The sequence below is a fragment of the Arachis hypogaea genome, chromosome 16 (genome assembly GCF_003086295.3).
Source record: "Arachis hypogaea cultivar Tifrunner chromosome 16, arahy.Tifrunner.gnm2.J5K5, whole genome shotgun sequence".
NCBI lineage: Eukaryota > Viridiplantae > Streptophyta > Magnoliopsida > Fabales > Fabaceae > Arachis > Arachis hypogaea.
The window spans coordinates 53,601,057-53,618,460 of NC_092051.1; the positions used below are offsets into that span (position 1 = coordinate 53,601,057).

At 39.4% G+C, this 17,404-nt stretch overlaps 1 non-coding gene across 1 annotated transcript; it reads left to right on the plus strand.

The window, feature by feature from the left end:
• Positions 1-10,402: 10,402 nt before the first annotated feature.
• Positions 10,403-10,509, plus strand: LOC112761811 (small nucleolar RNA R71). Its single transcript, XR_003182187.1, has one exon. It is a non-coding gene; the product is annotated as a small nucleolar RNA R71 (small nucleolar RNA).
• The last annotated feature ends 6,895 nt before the right edge of the window (positions 10,510-17,404 follow it).

A 17,404-nucleotide genomic window follows, 5' to 3' on the forward strand; every position in this document is an offset into this window, starting at 1 on the left:
ACTCAGCTTTTGAGGAGGAAAGAACTTGGCTAAGAAAGCCTTGACCAGCTTATCTCAAGAGTTCAGGCTATCCTTAGATTGAGAGTCCAACCATATTCTAGCTCTGTCTCTCACAGCAAAAGGGAAAAGCATGAGCCTGTAGACTTCAGGATCTACTCCATTAGTCTTAACAGTATCATATATCTGCAAGAATTCAGTTAAGAACTGAAAAGGATCTTCAGATGGAAGTCCATGAAACTTGCAGTTTTGTTGCATCAGAGAAACTAATTGAGGTTTCAGCTCAAAGTTATTTGCTCCAATGGCAGGGATGGAGATGCTTCTTCCATGTAAATTGGAATTAGGTGCAGTAAAGTCACCAAGCATCCTCCTTGCATTATTATTATTTTCGGCTGCCATCTCCTCTTCCTGTTCGAAAATTCCTTTAAGGTTGTCTCTGGATTGTTGTAATTTAGCTTCTCTTAGTTTCCTCTTCAGAGTCCTTTCAGGTTCAAGGTCTGCTTCAACAAGAATGTTCTTGTCCTTGCTCCTGCTCATATGAAAGAGAAGGGAACAGAAAAATAATAATAGGGATCCTTTTTACCACAGTATAGAGGTTCCCTTGTTGTGAGTAGAAGAAAAGAAGAAAGAGAGTGAAGAAGAGAAGAATTCGAACTCAGAAGAGAAGAAGGGGTTCGAATTTTTGGGTGAGGAGAAGTGTTCGTAGATGAATAAATAAATAGAAGGATATGATAGAGAGAATTTCGAAAATTAAATTTTGAAAAAGAGTTAATGATTTTCGAAAATTAAAGGAGAATTGAAATTAAAATTAAAATTTAAACAATTAAGTAATTAAAAAGAATTTTTGAAAAAGAGGGAGGTATTTTCGAAAATTAGAGAGGGATAGTTGGTTAGGTAGTTTTGAAAGAGATAAGAAACAAACCAAAAGTTAATTAGTTAGTTGAAACAAATTTTGAAAATCAATTTTTAAAAGATAAGAAGATAAGAAGTTAGAAAAGATATTTGAAAAAGATAAGATAAAAAGATATTTTTGAAAAGATATGATTGAAATTAGTTTTGAAAAAGATTTGATTTTTAAAATCATAATTAATGACTTGATTCACAAGAAATCACAAGATATGATTCTAGAACTTAAAGTTTGAATCTTTCTTAACAATTAAGTAACAAACTTGAAATTTTTGAATCAAAACATTAATTGTTGATGATATTTTCGCAAATATGATATAAAATTAAGAAAAATATTTTTGAAAAATATTTTTAAAATTTTTGAAAATAAATAAGAAAAATAAAAAAGATATGATTTTTGAAAAAGATAAAATTTTTAAATTGAAAATTTGATTTGACTCATAAGAAACAACTAAATTTTAAAAAGTTTTGAAAAAGTCAACTCAAATTTTCGAAAATTTATCAGTGAAAAAAGGAAAGATATTTTTTTGATTTTTGAATTTTTAATGATGAAAGAGAAAAACAAAAAAAAATGACTCACAACATGAAAATTATGAATCAAAACACATGATGCATGCAAGAACACTATGAATGTCAAGATGAACATCAAGAACACTTTGAATGTCAAGATGAAAATCAAGAACTTATTTTTGAAAAATTTTCAAGAAAAGAAAACATGCAAGACACCAAACTTAGAAATTTTTAATGCATAGACACTATGAATGCAAGAATGCATATGAAAAACAAGAAAAGACACAAAACACAAAAATATGAAGATCAAACAAGAAGACTGGCCAAGAACAACTTGAAGATCATGAAGAACACTATGAATGCATGAATTTTCGAAAAATGCATAATAAATTTTTAGAAAAAATACAATTGACAACAAACTTAAAAGTTGACTTAAGACTCAAACAAGAAACACAATATTTTTTTGATTTTTATGATTTTATGATTTTTTTGTATTTTTGTATATTTTTTTCGAAAAACATATAGGAAAAAGAAAATAAGAAATTCAAAAATTTTTAATAAGAATTCCAGGAATCCTTCAATGTTCGCCTAAAGCTCCAATCCAAGGGTCAGGCATGGCTTAACAGCCAGCCAAGCTTTAGAGGATACAAATCAGTCATACAATAACAAATTTGATTAGCAACAACTAGCTTGCTCTTGTAACGATGACTTGGAAGCCTAAGTCCAAATGAATTTAGACATGGCTTTACAGCCAGCCAGGCTTCAACATGCTTCATGAAACTCTAGAATTCATTCTTAAAAATTCTGAAATAATTTTCGAAAACAAAGGGAAAATTTTTTGAAAGATTTTTGAAAAAAAAAATTTTCTTTTTGAAAATAAAACAAAAAGAAAATTACCTAATCTGAGCAAAAAGATGAACCGTCAGTTGTCCAAACTCGAACAATCCCCGGCAACGGCGCCAAAAATTTGGTGCACGAAATTGTGATATCTGGTAATGGCTCAAAAAACTTGGTGCTCTAATCTTAATTCATAATTTGTCACAACTTCGATACAACTAAGTGATGCACGGAAAACTTATCTCATAACAAATTTCCTTCTGCAAGTGTACCGAATTTGTCGTCAAGTAAAAACTCACAATAGAGTGAGGTCGAATCCCACAAGGATTGATTGATCAAGCAACTTTAATTAGAGGAATGTTCTAGTTGAGTGAATCAGAAATTTAGTTGAGAATTGCAGAAAATTAAATGGTGGAAAAGTAAATGGCAGAAAGTAAATTGCAAAATCTTAAATGGGAATGGGGGAATTGCTCATAAATGTAAATGACAGAAATTAAAGAGAATGGGTAAGATCAGAAATGGGAGTTCATTGGGCTTAGGAGATGTTGCATTCTCCGGATCAATCTCATTTATATCTCTTCCTCAATCAATGCACTCATTGATCTCCTTGGCAATCTTAAGTGATTGAATTACAATTTCTTGTAATTGAATCTCTCAAATCTTGATCAATAGCCAATTCCTTGGTCAATTGCTCATGAGAAGAGATGAAGTATAGTCACTGATTATACCACATGCATTTACCAAACCAAGTATTGAGAGGATTATAGTCACATATCCATCCAAACCCAATTTGGTCCATCATGAGAAAGCATTTCTAGCTTGATCTCTTCATTCCTCTTCCAAGGTTCAGAAGAGATCCAAGTATGAATAGTTTCTTTTCCAAGATCACTATCCAATTGGATGAAAATCGAAAGTTTTCAAGTAAAATCAAGAGAAAAGATAGAAGAAGAATAATGAAAACTAGTATTGATCCATCAAATTACAACAGAGCTCCCTAACCCAATGAAAGGGGTTTAGTTGTTCATAGCTCTGGAAAAGGAAAACAAAGATGGAGAATACATAATGAAAACTAGAAGTGCAGAGAAAGTAAATACAGGAAGTAGTTCTATGCTATTTTCCAACTCCCGGAACTCCCTAAAATAATTCAAAGCTACTCCTATATATACTACTCTTCTCATCTTCTAGTTGGTTCTTCAAGTCTTGGGCCTTTGGATCTTGAGTTTGAAGCAGTTCTTTTCTTCATTTGGGCTTGGCTTTACTTGCAGAGAGAAAGTGTGAAGTGGGCAGAGACTTTAGCTCAGGGAGTTAGGGGTGTTAACGTTTAGTGAAAATATGAGTTCGAGAACGTTAGTGACAATCAACTTTCTCACTAACGTTCCTAAGTAAAAGCCACGTTAATTTCAACGTTAGTAGCACAAACGTTGCCACTAACGTTGCCTCTAGGTCCTTCGCACACGTTATTGGGGCTTAACTTTCCCAATAACGTTGAAAAGCCCCCATTGCTCCTACGTTAGAGCCCACGTTAACTTAGTTAACGTGGCTCTTTAACGTGGGCTTGCCATCCTTCGAGAACGTTAGTGACACTCAACATTGTCACTAACGTTCCAATGTGCCTCCATGTCTCACGTTAGATCCCACGTTAACTTAGTTAACGTGGCTCTTTAACGTGGCATTGCTTAGCCATCCCTAACGTTAGTGACAATGTTGAGTGTCACTAACGTTGGCTCATCTTTTACTCATCCACGTTAGCTTCCACGTTAACTAAGTTAACGTGGGAGTTAACGTGGCTCATAGTGGCTTGTGTGGCTCCTTCCAACGTTAGTGACAATGTTCAGTGTCACTAACGTTGGCCATCACCTTCTTCTCTCACGTTAGCCTCCACGTTAACTAAGTTAACGTGGAAGTTAACGCGGCTCCTTGGGGTTGTGTGGTTGCTTCCAACGTTAGTGACAATGTTGGGTGTCACTAACGTTGTCGACCACTCTTGCCTCTTCACGTTAGCTTCCACGTTAACCAAGTTAACGTGGGAGTTAACATGGCATTGTGCACTTAGGCAAACGTTAATGACAATGTTGAATGTCACTAACATTTGCTTCCTTTCCCCACTTTAACGTTAGAAGCCACGTTAACTAAGTTAATGTGGACTCTAACGTGGCCACTTGTGAGTATTGGCCAACGTTAGTGATAATGTTAAGTGTCACTAACGTTGGCTCAAATTCCCTTCTTCACATTAGTGTTCACGTTAACTTAGTTAACGTGACTCTTAACGTGGATAATGATGGCTTCGAGAGCGTTATTGGCATCACTTTTCTCATTAACTCTGCAAGTTACCTCCCATTCCTTGCTTCCTTTGGTCCTGAAATCAGGCAATAGAGTACATCAAAGTTCTAGTCCAAGTCATGGGTAATGCAGCATACAATTTGTCACTAAACTCATGCAAAATCCTCATGAAATCATGTAAAATGCACAATGTATGCTTGAATCCAGGTGTAAGTGAATATCTACCCAAAACTAGCTTATTTCCTAAGAAAATGCATGAAACTACCCTAAAAACAGTAAAGAAAAGGTTAGTGAAACTGGCCAAAATGCCCTGGCATCACAACACCAAACTTAAAGCTTGCTTGTCCCTAAGCAAGTACTGGAACAAGAGAATGATGAATGGGATACCAAGAGAAATAAGTCATTCTTGTGGAAGTTATGTCCCTGGTTTTATGGTGGTTTCATGCATAGCAACTTAGGTTCATTCCTGGCTTTCAGACCTTTATCATATCCTAGAATACTCACTATGATTGCATCCCATGAAACTTTTATTTATTGATCCTTTTGCTGTTATTTCAGGGCTTATTGGTGTTCTTCATGCTAAGTGTTCTGTAAGGGGGCAACTCTTTAAGATAAGCTTTCAGCCAACACTCCCGAACCAGTTGGTTCAAGGTGCTAGGTGTTGAGACACCCCTAAGGACTTACTCCCTTAAGTCTCTCCCCCATACATACACACCACAGGCATATAGTTTATTCATTTTCTTTTCTTGATGCCTTGGTGTCCAGCACCTCTTTGGGTTACTAAATGTTCTGTGGTGAGGGTTACTCTTGATAGTGGACTTTCAGCTGATAATCCCGAGTTAGTTAACCCAAGTTACCAAGTGATAAGGCACCCCTAAGAGCTTATTCATCCAAGTAGATCCCTCACACAGGAACACCACAGACACATGCCTCAAGATTTAAAACCATTAGTGCCTAGCCTTATTGCTTAGTCTTTTTCTTTTATTCCTCAACTTTGATTGTTCTTTCCCTTTTTCTTATTAGGATCTTCTTATTTATCTAATCTCATGGGGTGTGTCTCAAGTATAGTATTCATGACAGATAGTTGTCTTCCCACCTTATGGTTGAACCAACTTAGCTAACTTATGATCCCACCAAAATCTCATGAATGCACTTCCATATTATGAACTCCACTCTGGTCTTTTTTTTAAAAAAAAAAAAAACACACTCATTCTCTTTTTTATTTGGTTTCAAGGGACAAGCATACAATTAAGTAAGGTAAAGATGCAGTGACATAAGGACTAGATATCATAAACCTCTTCAACAAGAACTTAAAAGAAGGAATTTAGAAATGTTTAAACTGAAATGGAAGCAAGTTCTATTTCATACAAGATCTTCCTTATTTAAAACATAGAGAAAGATTGACCAAAGAAGGAACTCCACCACCTTTTATTCTTGTGGATGTCCATGCTCTCCTTCTTGATTGCTTGTGCTCCCACTTCCCTTGCCTTTTCCAAGCAGCTTCTTCCAGAAACCACCATCTTCCATCTTCTTCTTGAGTGTCTCCTTTTGCTGTTTCACTTTCCTCTCTTCTTGTTCTACAAAATCTTTTTGGACCTCATCATATGTAGGGATGGCATAGTGTAGCTGATGCATATTACTGGACATGTAGTTCAACTTGGCTTGAGTGTTGACGTGGAACTCCTCCCGATGTAGTTGTCGTCCTTCATTAAGTACAGTGAACTCATTGAATGCTTTCATCTGGGCTAGTTGTCGCTGATTGAGTTCCTGCAAATGCTTATCTTGACGTTCTTGTCTCTCGGTAACTTGGTGGATGGTTTGAGTGAGCTGGGAGTATTGTTCCTGTTGCTGTTCCATTTGTTGTTTCTTCCACTCTTCTTGTTGGCTCATCCAGTTCAATATTTGCTCTTGTCCTTCCATATGTCTCATCCCCAAATCTTCAATAGCTCTTAGAAGGTGATTCATATTCAGATCAGCTGGGTAAGGATGCTCTCCCTGTTGATATTCTTCCTGATGAGACTCCTCTTGGTGAGTTCATTCCCTTGCTTTTAGTTTCCCTATTTGTAGCCTTCTTTGTTGCTGAGCAGGTGTAGTATAGGCCATACGCTGGGTTGTCATTAGCCTCCCTGGGTTAACCCAGTCTGGATTACTATCCTCAAAGACCACCATGGCCTTTGTGCACAATCGGAGAATGGTGCTGGGGTACCAAAGCCTGGCGCCTGATTCAAGCTTCTCAGCTGAATCTTGAATTCCCTCAGCTATAAGTTCATGCACGTTAATTTCTCCACCTTGTACTAGGCAATGTACCATAGTTGCTCAATTAATATTTACCTCTGAATTATTTACAGCTGGGAGAATAGACCTCCTCACGAGTTCAAACCACCCCTTGGCTTCTGGGCTAAGGTCTCCCCTCTTGATGAACTGGGGACTCCCATCTCCATACCTCTCCCAGTCAGCTGCTATAACACAGATGTCAGTCACTATCTCAGTGATCTTATCATTGTCTTGGATTTTACTTATCCTTGTACGATAGCTAGGCTCATCAAAGTGTGGTGATTTCAGGTGAAGAGTTCTTATTATAGCATTTGGACTGAAGTCTACCTCCTTTCCCCTTACATAGCTTTTGAAGGTTGGGGTTCTGGTTTTGTCTTCTCTGACCACATTTGCGTAGAACTCTTTGATGAAGTTTGCATTGATCTTTCCCTCTGGATTGGTGAGTAATTGCCACCCTCTTTCTTCAATCTTCTCCCAAATCTGTGGGCATTCGTCTTCATTGATTTGGAAGGTTAACTCGGGCAGTATCTTTTTGAGCTTTATCCGCTCAAATTCTCGTTCATGGAAGGTAGTCTTGAATCTCTTCTCGTCGAAGGGAATGTTCTCCGTTGGTTCCTTCTTCTTCTGCCTCTTGGAGCTTGATGATGCCATGAATGAAGTTAAAGCAAAAAGGGTGTAGTGAAGGGAAGAGATGTGGGGTTTAGAGAGTGGGAGGTTGAAGAATTGGTTGCTGGAAAGTGAAGTGCAAGGGGTATGAATTTTGAATGTGGAGATGGTGTGAATTTGATTCACTTATATAGAGAAGTGATGAAGAGATGAAAGGTGTGGATTGATGGGGTTGGTGTATGATGAACGGATGGGGATGTGTATGGAGTAAGCACGAGGATTCTCAACTTTATGATGGAGTTGGTTCGCTTTCCATGTTTGTTCTTCCTCCAATGTTGCATGGCAACCATTCCCAATGCATTCCCCTTGAGGCACGTGTGTAGTGCCCTCTTCATGAATTGGCCGAACCTTTCCCATTAAATTATCCAATCAATCTCTTTCAATGTTCCTTTCCTTTCCCTATAAAGATAAAATAAGAAAAGTAAGAATTATCACAAAAAGAAATCACTTTAAATTCTTACGGCTAAAATAATAAAGAGATGAAAAGATGAGATTGTTTATTCATGAACTCCAACTAACTAACTAACTGTGTATCCTTATATGCATTTTGGTGGCACCATGGGGTGACACCAAACTTAGTTTGGAGCACTGTGATCAAAAGTCTTGTTCAAAGCTCCAAGACTAGCATGCTCTCTGTTGCATTCATGCTTTCTTGGTACGCTTTGAACACCAAACTTGTTCTTCACTATATACTGCAATATAAGGACTTCACCGAGTTTGGGTTGGAATTCATGAATATTGACTTATTCAATAATAAAAGCTAATAAAACATGGGTTGCCTCCCATGAAGCGCTTCTTTAGCGTCATTAGCTTGACGTTTCTCCTTCATCAGGGAGGTTGATAATGCTTCAAGTCCTCCCCTCTTGCTTTGGACTTATATCCATTGGTTGTATCAATGATCTCTACATGCTCCAAGGAAAGAACTCTGTTAATAATGAAGACCTTTGGTAACTGAGATGGTACAGTTGGGAGGTCAGGTGGGATATCTGGGAAGTAGGCTGAGATCACTTTATCTCCTGGAGAGAAATCTTCCGTAGGAATCTTCTTGTTCCTCCACCCCCTTGGTACCTTCTTCTTTGTCTCTTTTGATGCTTCACTGCTCTTGGCGACTTCTTCTTCTAAGTACATTTTGTTGTTGTCTTCACATGCCTCTGGTGGTTTAGGTTCCTCCAGCTTCTCCTTGAGCTGTGACGATTGCTGTTTGCCTTGTTCATCATTCAGTGGGGTTTTCGGATGCGTTGGTGGTGCCTCAGTGCTTGTTTCCTCTGTTAGCATCTCATTATCATCATTTCTTGGTTCTTTATTTTCTTGGTCAGCTTCTTGGGAGAGTTTAAAGACATTGAAGCTGAGTTGTTCATCATGGATCCTCAATATTAGCTCCCCTCGCTCCACATCTATGAGTGCTCTGGCTGTAGCTAGGAATGGTCTTCCCAATATGATTGGGTGAGTGTGACTCTCCTCCATGTCCAAGATGACAAAGTCTGTTGGGAGGTAGTATTTCCCAACCTTTAACAACACATTTTCCACCACCCCTATTGCTTGTTTTTGAGTTTTGTCAGCCAGCCTGATGACCACATCTGTGGGCAATATCTCATTGATCTGTAGTCTCTTCACCAGGGCTAAGGGCATTAAGTTGATGCTTGCTCCCAAATCGCAGAGTGCTCTATCAAACATTGTTTCTCCTATGGCACAGGGGACATGAAAACTCCCTGGATCTTTTCTTTTCATAGGCAACTGTGGTTGAATGAGGGCACTGCACCCCTTGTTCATCACTATAGTCTGGCCTCCCTTGAGTGAGCTTTTCCTAGGAAGCAGCTCCTTCATATACTTGATATATGCAGGCATTTGTTGGATAGTCTTGATGAATGGTATGTTCACATGCAAAGATGCAAACAAGTCAAGAAATCTTGAGTATATTCTCTTCTCCACAGCACCATTGAGCAGTTGGGGAAAAGGTGCATAGAGTCTCAGCAGCTCCTGTTTTGATATTTCTGGTTCTTGGTATTCTTTTTCCTCCTTCTCTGTTGAGGTATCTTCAGGTTGTTCTGACAGCTTGCTTGGCTTGTCCTCAGTCTCCTTATCACTTATAGTGACCATCTTGCAATCTTCCCATCTTACTTTCTTTGTTTCACCTCTCGGATTCTTCTCTGTGTCACTTGGGAATCCATCTGTGGGTTTGGGAATTTGCTCAGAGAGATATCCTACTTGAGATTCCAACCTCTTGATTGTGTCTCCCTGATTCTTGAAACTGGCTCGCACTTCCTCCTTGAACACCTTGTTGTCTTGGATATCCTTGCATATGCCTTCAAGTAGATTTTCAATCCTTGAGATTCTTTCATCAAATGATGATAGGTCAGGTTAAGGAGGGTTGTTCTGGCCTTGATATGAATGTGGAGAGGTGTTGTTATTGGGATGTTGATATGGTCTAGATGTGAAATTGTTTGGATTTGGGCGTTTTTGATCAAGGCTTTGGTCTTGTTGATTTCCCCACCCAAAGTTTGGGTGATTCCTCCATCCAGGGTTGTAATTCTTGGAGTATGGATCATGGTTCTTCCTAGGTGAATTCCCAATGTAGTTGGCTTGCTCCTGACTACCCTCTTCTTCTTCATTCACTCCTTCTTGGGTTGTTGATGAAGTGGAGATTGCTGCTACTTGGTTTCTCTCCATCTTCTTGGTAAGGTCAGCCAGCTGCTAGGTAATGAGCTTGTTTTGGGCCAACAGAGCATCTACATTGTTTAGCTTCATTACTCCTCTTGTGTTCCCTCTTTCGGAAGCATAGAAGTAGTCGTTCTCTGCTACTGTTTCAATGACATCTATAGCCTCCTCAATGGTTTTCTTCTTGTTCAAAGATGCTCCGGATGAATGGTCTACGGCCTTCTTTGACTCATAAGAGAGCCCTTCATAGAAAATATGCAGCTGCACCCATTTGTTGAACATGTCAGGTGGACACCTCCTTGTCAGGTCCTTAAACCTCTCCCATGCCTCATATAGAGTCTCACCATCTTGTTGCCTGAAGGTTTGGACCTCAGCTCTCATCCTATTAATTCTTTGAGGAGGGTAAAATTTTGCTAAGAATTTGTTCACCATGTCTTCCCAAGTTGTCAAGCTTTCCCTTGGGAAAGATTCCAGCCACTTGGCTGCCTTATCCCTGAGTGAGAATGGAAATAAGAGCAGTCTATAGGCGTCAGGGTGAACACCATTAGACTTCACTGTGTTACATATTCTCAGAAAAGTGGTTAAATGTTGATTTAGGTCCTCTTGGACACTTCCTCCGAACGAACAGTTGTTCTGCACAAGGGTGATGAGCTGTGGCTTCAGTTCAAAATTGTTGGCATGGATGGTTGGCTTTTGAATGCTACTTCCACAGTTTCCTGGGTTTGGATTGATGTAAGAGCCTAAAACTCTTCTATCCTCCCCAGCATGATTTGCTCGACCTCTTCCGCCATGGTTGTGAGACTCTTCTTCATGATGGTTTTCCATGTTTTCTTCCATGTTTGCTTCAAAGTATTCCTCAAAGTGTTCCTCCTCTTCTTCAGCACCAACTACATGTTTGTCTCTTGCCTCTCTCCTTAGTCTAAGGAAGGTTCTCTCAGGTTCAGAATCAAAGGAAGTTGAAGCCTCGCTTCTTCTCCCTGTCATACAACCAACAAGTATAAGCAAAGGGAATAGATGCAGAAAGTATATCTGTCAGAATTACTGTTAGTGCGAGTGATGCAATATATCAAACAGTTAGTGGGTTAGTGAGATGAAATGTAAATAACAAAAAAAAAGTAGGGGGAAAGGAAGAAATTAACTAAAACAGGAAGTAAATAACTCAAATAGAAATTTAAATCAAACAAAAATAAAATGATCAATCTAGTTATCCTCCAATCTAATCATTGTTGATGCACAATCAATCCCCGGCAACGGCGTCATAAACTTGATGCACGGAAAACTTGTCTCATAACAAATTTCCTTCGGCAAGTATACCGAATTTGTCGTCAAGTAAAAACTCACAATAGAGTGAGGTCGAATCCCACAAGGATTGATTGATCAAGCAACTTTAATTAGAGGAATATTCTAGTTTAGCGAATCAGAAATTTAGTTGAGAATTGCAGAAAATTAAATGGCGGAAAAGTAAATGGCAGAAAGTAAATTGCAGAATCTTAAATAGGAATGGGGAAATTGCTCATAAATGTAAATGACAGAAATTAAAGAGAATGGGTAAGATCAGAAATGGGAGTTCATTGGGCTTAGAAGATGTTACATTCTCCGGATCAATCTCATTTACATCTCTTCCTCAATCAATGCACTCATTGATCTCCTTGGCAATCTTAAGTGATTGAATTACAATTTCTTGTAATTGAATCTCTCAAATCTTGATCAATAGCCAATTCCTTGGTCAATTGCTCATGAGAAGAGATGAAGTATGGTCACTGATTATACCACATGCATTTCCCAAACTAAGTATTGAGAGGATTATAGTCACATATCCATCCAAACCCAATTTGGTCCAGCATGAGAAAGCATTTCTAGCTTGATCTCTTCATTCCTCTTCCAAGGTTCAGAAGAGATCCAAGTATGAATAGTTTATTTTCCAAGATCACTATCCAATTGGATGAAGATCGAAAGCTTTCAAGTAAAATCAAGAGAAAAGATAGAAGAAGAATAATAAAAACTAGTATTGATCCATCAAATTACAACAGAGCTCCCTAACCCAATGAAAGGGGTTTAGTTGTTCATAGCTCTGGAAAATGAAAACAAAGATGGAGAATACATAATGAAAACTAGAAGTGCAGAGAAAGTAAATACAGGAAGTAGTTCTATGCTATTTTCCAACTCCCGGAACTCCCTAAAATAATTCAAAGCTACTCCTATATATACTACTCTTCTCATCTTCTAGTTGGTTCTTCAAGTCTTGGGCCTTTGGATCTTGATTTTGAAGCAGTTCTTTTCTTCATTTGGGCTTGGCTTTACTTGCAGAGAGAAAGTGTGAAGTGGGCAGAGACTTTAGCTCAGGGCGTTAGGGGTGTTAACGTTTAGTGAAAATATGAGTTCGAGAACGTTAGTGACAATCAACTTTCTCACTAACGTTCCTAAGTAAAAGCCACGTTAACTTCAACGTTAGTAGCACAAACGTTGCCACTAACGTTGCCTCTAGGTCCTTCGCACACGTTATTGGGGCTTAACTTTCCCAATAATGTTGAAAATCCCCCCTTGCTCCTACGTTAGAGCCCACGTTAACTTAGTTAACGTGGCTCTTTAACGTGGGCTTGCCATCCTTCGAGAACGTTAGTGACACTCAACATTGTCACTAACGTTCCAATGTGCCCCCATGTCTCACGTTAGAGCCCACATTAACTTAGTTAATGTGGCTTTTTAACGTGGCATTGCTTAGCCATCCCCAAGGTTAGTGACAATGTTGAGTGTCACTAACATTGGCTCATCTTTTACTCATCCACGTTAGCTTCCACGTTAACTAAGTTAACGTGGCTCATAGTGGCTTGTGTGTCTCCTTCCAATGTTAGTGACAATGTTGAGTGTCACTAACGTTGGCCATCACCTTCTTCTCTCACGTTAGCCTCCACGTTAACTAAGTTAACGTGGAAGTTAACGTGGCTCCTTGGGGTTGTGTGGTTGCTTCCAACGTTAGTGACAATGTTGGGTGTCACTAACGTTGTCGACCACTCTTGCCTCTTCACGTTAGCTTCCATGTTAACCAAGTTAACGTCGGAGTTAACGTGGCATTGTGCACTTAGGCAAACGTTAGTGACAATGTTGAATGTCACTAACGTTTGCTTCCTTTCCCCCTTTTAACGTTAGAGGTCGCGTTAACTAAGTTAACGTGGACTCTAACGTGGCCACTTGTGAGTATTGGCCAACGTTAGTGATAATGTTAAGTGTCACTAACGTTGGCTCAGATTCCCTTCTTCACATTAGAGTTGACGTTAACTTAGTTAACGTGACTCTTAACGTGGGTAATGATGGCTTCGAGAGCGTTATTGGCAGTCACTTTTCTCATTAACTCTGTAAGTTACCTCCCATTCCTTGCTTCCTTTGGTCCTGAAATCAGGCAATAGAGTGCATCAAAGTTATAGTCCAAGTCATGGGTAATGCAGCATACAATTTGTCACTAAACTCATGCAAAATCCTCATGAAATCATGTAAAATGCACAATGTATGCTTGAATCCAGGTGTAAGTGAATATCTACCCAAAACTAGCTTATTTCCTAAGAAAATGCATGAAACTACCTTAGAAACAGTAAAGAATAGGACAGTGAAACTGGCCAAAATGCCCTGGCATCACTAAGCAGCAAGTGCACTGGGTCGTCCAAGTAATAAAACCTTACGTGAGTAAGGGTCTATCCCACGGAGATTGTCGGCTTGAAGCAAGCTATGGTCACCTTGTAAATCTTAGTCAGGCGGATATCAAATGGTTATGGAGTTTTCGAATAATAATAATAAATAAACAGAAAATAAAGGTAGAAATACTTATGTAAATCATTGGTGAGAATTTCAGATAAGCATATAAAGATGCTTTCGTTCCTCTGAACCTCTGCTTTCCTGTTGTCTTCATCCAATCCTTCCTACTCCTTTCCATGGCAAGCTTTATATAGGGCATCACCGTTGTCAATGGCTACATCCGATCCTCTCTATGAAAAAGGTCCAAATGCTCTGTCACGGCACGGCTAATCATCTGGAGCTTCTCTATCATACTGGAATAGGATTCACACTCCTTTTGCGTCTGTCACTACGCCCAGCACTCGCGAGTTTGAAGTTCGTCACAGCCATCCCTTCCCAGATCCTACTCGGAATACCACAGACAAGGTTTAGACTTTTCAGATCTCAGGAATGGCCATCCATGGGTTCTAACTTATACCACGAAGATTCTAATATCTCGGACTCGGTCCCCTGTATTAGATATCTAAGAGATACTCATTCTAGCTTGTTTGCATGTAGAACGGAAGTGTTTGTCAGGCACGCATTCATAAGTGAGAATGATGATGAGCATCACATAATTATCACATTCATCATGTTCTTGGGTGTGAATGTATATCTTAGAAGCAGAATAAGTTGAATTGAATATAAAACAGTAGTACTTTGCATTAAATCATGAGGAACAGCAGAGCTCCACACCTCAATCTATGGAGTGCAGAAACTCTACCGTTGAAAAATACATAAGTGAAAGGTTCAGGCATGGCCGAATGGCCAGCCCCCAAATGTGATCAATAGATCAAAAGATAATCTAAAGATGTCTAATACAATAGTAAAATGTCCTATTTATACTAAACTAGTTACTAGGGTTTACGGAAGTAAGTAAATGATGCATTAATTCACTTCCGGGGCCCACTTGGTGTGTGCTTGGGCTGAGCTTGAAGTTTACACGTGCAGAGGCTTCTTTTGGAGTTGAACGCCAAGTTGTAACGTGTTTTTGGCTTTCAACTCTGGTTTGTGACGTGTTTCTGGCGTTTAACTCCAGACTGCAGCGTAGAACTGGCGTTCAACGCCCTTTTGCGTCGTCTAAACTCGGGCAAAGTATGGACTATTATATATTGCTGGAAAGCCCTGGATGTCTACTTTCCAACGCCGTTGAGAGCGCGCCATTTGGAGTTCTGTAGGAATCCTTCAATGTTGGCCTAAATCTCCAATCCAAGGGTCAGGCATGGCTTAATAGCCAGCCAAGGTTTAGAGGATACAAATCAGTCATACAATAACAAATTTGATTAGCAACAACTAGCTTGCTCTTGTAACGATGACTTGGAAGCCTCAGTCCAAATGAATTTAGACATGGCTTTACAGCCAGCCAGGCTTCAACATGCTTCATGAAACTCTAGAATTCATTCTTAAAAATTCTGAAATAATTTTCGAAAACAAAGGGAAAATTTTTTGAAAGATTTTTGAAAAAAAAAATTTTTTTTTGAAAATAAAACAAAAAGAAAATTACCTAATCTGAGCAACAAGATGAACCGTCAGTTGTCCAAACTCGAACAATCCCCGGCAACGGTGCCAAAAACTTGGTGCACGAAATTGTGATCTCTGGTAATGGCTCCAAAAACTTGGTGCTCTAATCTTAATTCATAATTTATCACAACTTCGATACAACTAACCAGCAACTGCACTGGGTCATCCAAGTAATAAAACCTTACGTGAGTAAGGGTCGATCCCACGGAGATTGTCGGCTTGAACCAAGCTATGGTCACCTTGTAAATCTCAGTCAGGCGGATATCAAATGGTTATGGAGTTTTCGAATAATAATAATAAATAAACAAAAAATAAAGATAGAAATACTTATGTAAATCATTGGTGAGAATTTCAGATAAGCGTATAGAGATGCTTTCGTTCCTCTGAACCTCTGCTTTCCTGCTATCTTCATCCAATCCTTCCTACTCTTTTCCATAGCAAGCTTTATAAAGGGCATCACCGTTGTCAATGGCTACATCCCATCCTCTCTGTGAAAAAGGTCCAAATGCTCTGTCACGGCACGGCTAATCATCTGGAGGTTCTCGATCATACTGGAATAGGATTCACCCTCCTTTTGCGTCTGTCACTACGCCCAGCACTCGCGAGTTTGAAGTTCGTCACAGCCATCCCTTCCTAGATCCTACTCGGAATACCACAGACAAGGTTTAGACTTTCCAGATCTCAGGAATGGCCATCCATGGGTTCTAACTTATACCACGAAGATTCTAATATCTCAGACTCGGTCCCTTGTATTAGATATCTAAGAGATACTCATTCTAGCTTGTTTGCATGTAGAACGGAAGTGTTTTTCAGGCACGCGTTCATAAGTGAGAATGATGATGAGCGTCACATAATCATCACATTCATCATGTTCTTGGGTGTGAATGTATATCTTAGAAGCGGAATAAGTTGAATTGAATATAAAACAGTAGTACTTTGCATTAAATCATGAGGAACAGCAGAGCTCCACACCTTAATCTATGGAGTGCAGAAACTCTACCATTGAAAAATACATAAGTGAAAGGTTCAGGCATGGCCAAATGGCCAGCCCCCAAACGTGATCAATAGATCAAAAGATAATCCAAAGATGTCTAATACAATAGTAAAAAGTCCTATTTATACTAAACTAGTTACTAGGGTTTACAGAAGTAAGTAATTGATACATAAATGCACATCCGGGGCCCACTTGGTGTGTGCTTGGGCTGAGCTTGAAGTTTACACATGTAGAGGCTTCTTTTGGAGTTGAACGCCAAGTTGTAACGTGTTTTTGGCGTTCAACTCTGGTTCGTGACGTGTTTCTGGCGTTTAACTCTAGACGGCAGCGTAGAACAGGCGTTCAACGCCCTTTTGCGTCATTTAAACTCGGGAAAAGTATAGACTATTATATATTGCTGGAAAGCCCTGGATGTCTACTTTCCAACGCCGTTGAGAGCGCGCCATTTAGAGTTCTGTAGCTCCAGAAAATCCACTTTGAGTGCAGGGAGGTCAGAATCCAACAGCATCAGCAGTCCTTCTTCAACCTCTGAATCTGATTTTTGCTCAAGTCCCTCAATTTCAACCAGAAAATACCTGAAATCACAGAAAAACACACAAACTCATAGTAAAGTCCAGAAATTTGAATTTAACATAAAAACTAATAAATACATCCCTAAAAGTAACCAGATCCTACTAAAAACATACTAAAAACAATGCCAAAAAGTGTATAAATTATCTACTCATCATGTGCCATGCTCAAATCTCAAGTGGCATGCCCCATGATGAAGCTGGCTTGGCGTGCCACTCCCAAGTCTCAAGTGGCATGCCCCAAGGTACGGTCTTCCATCTTCTTCTCTGGCAATTTGAACAGGCATGCCACGCACAGACCTGGCGTGCCACGACCTTGTTGGTGCACAAATGTTCCTTCCTGGTCCAGTGAACTGGCATGCCACACCATAACTGACGTGCCACGCCCATGGTGCGAGCAAGGATGGCGTGCCACGCCCAAAATACCAAG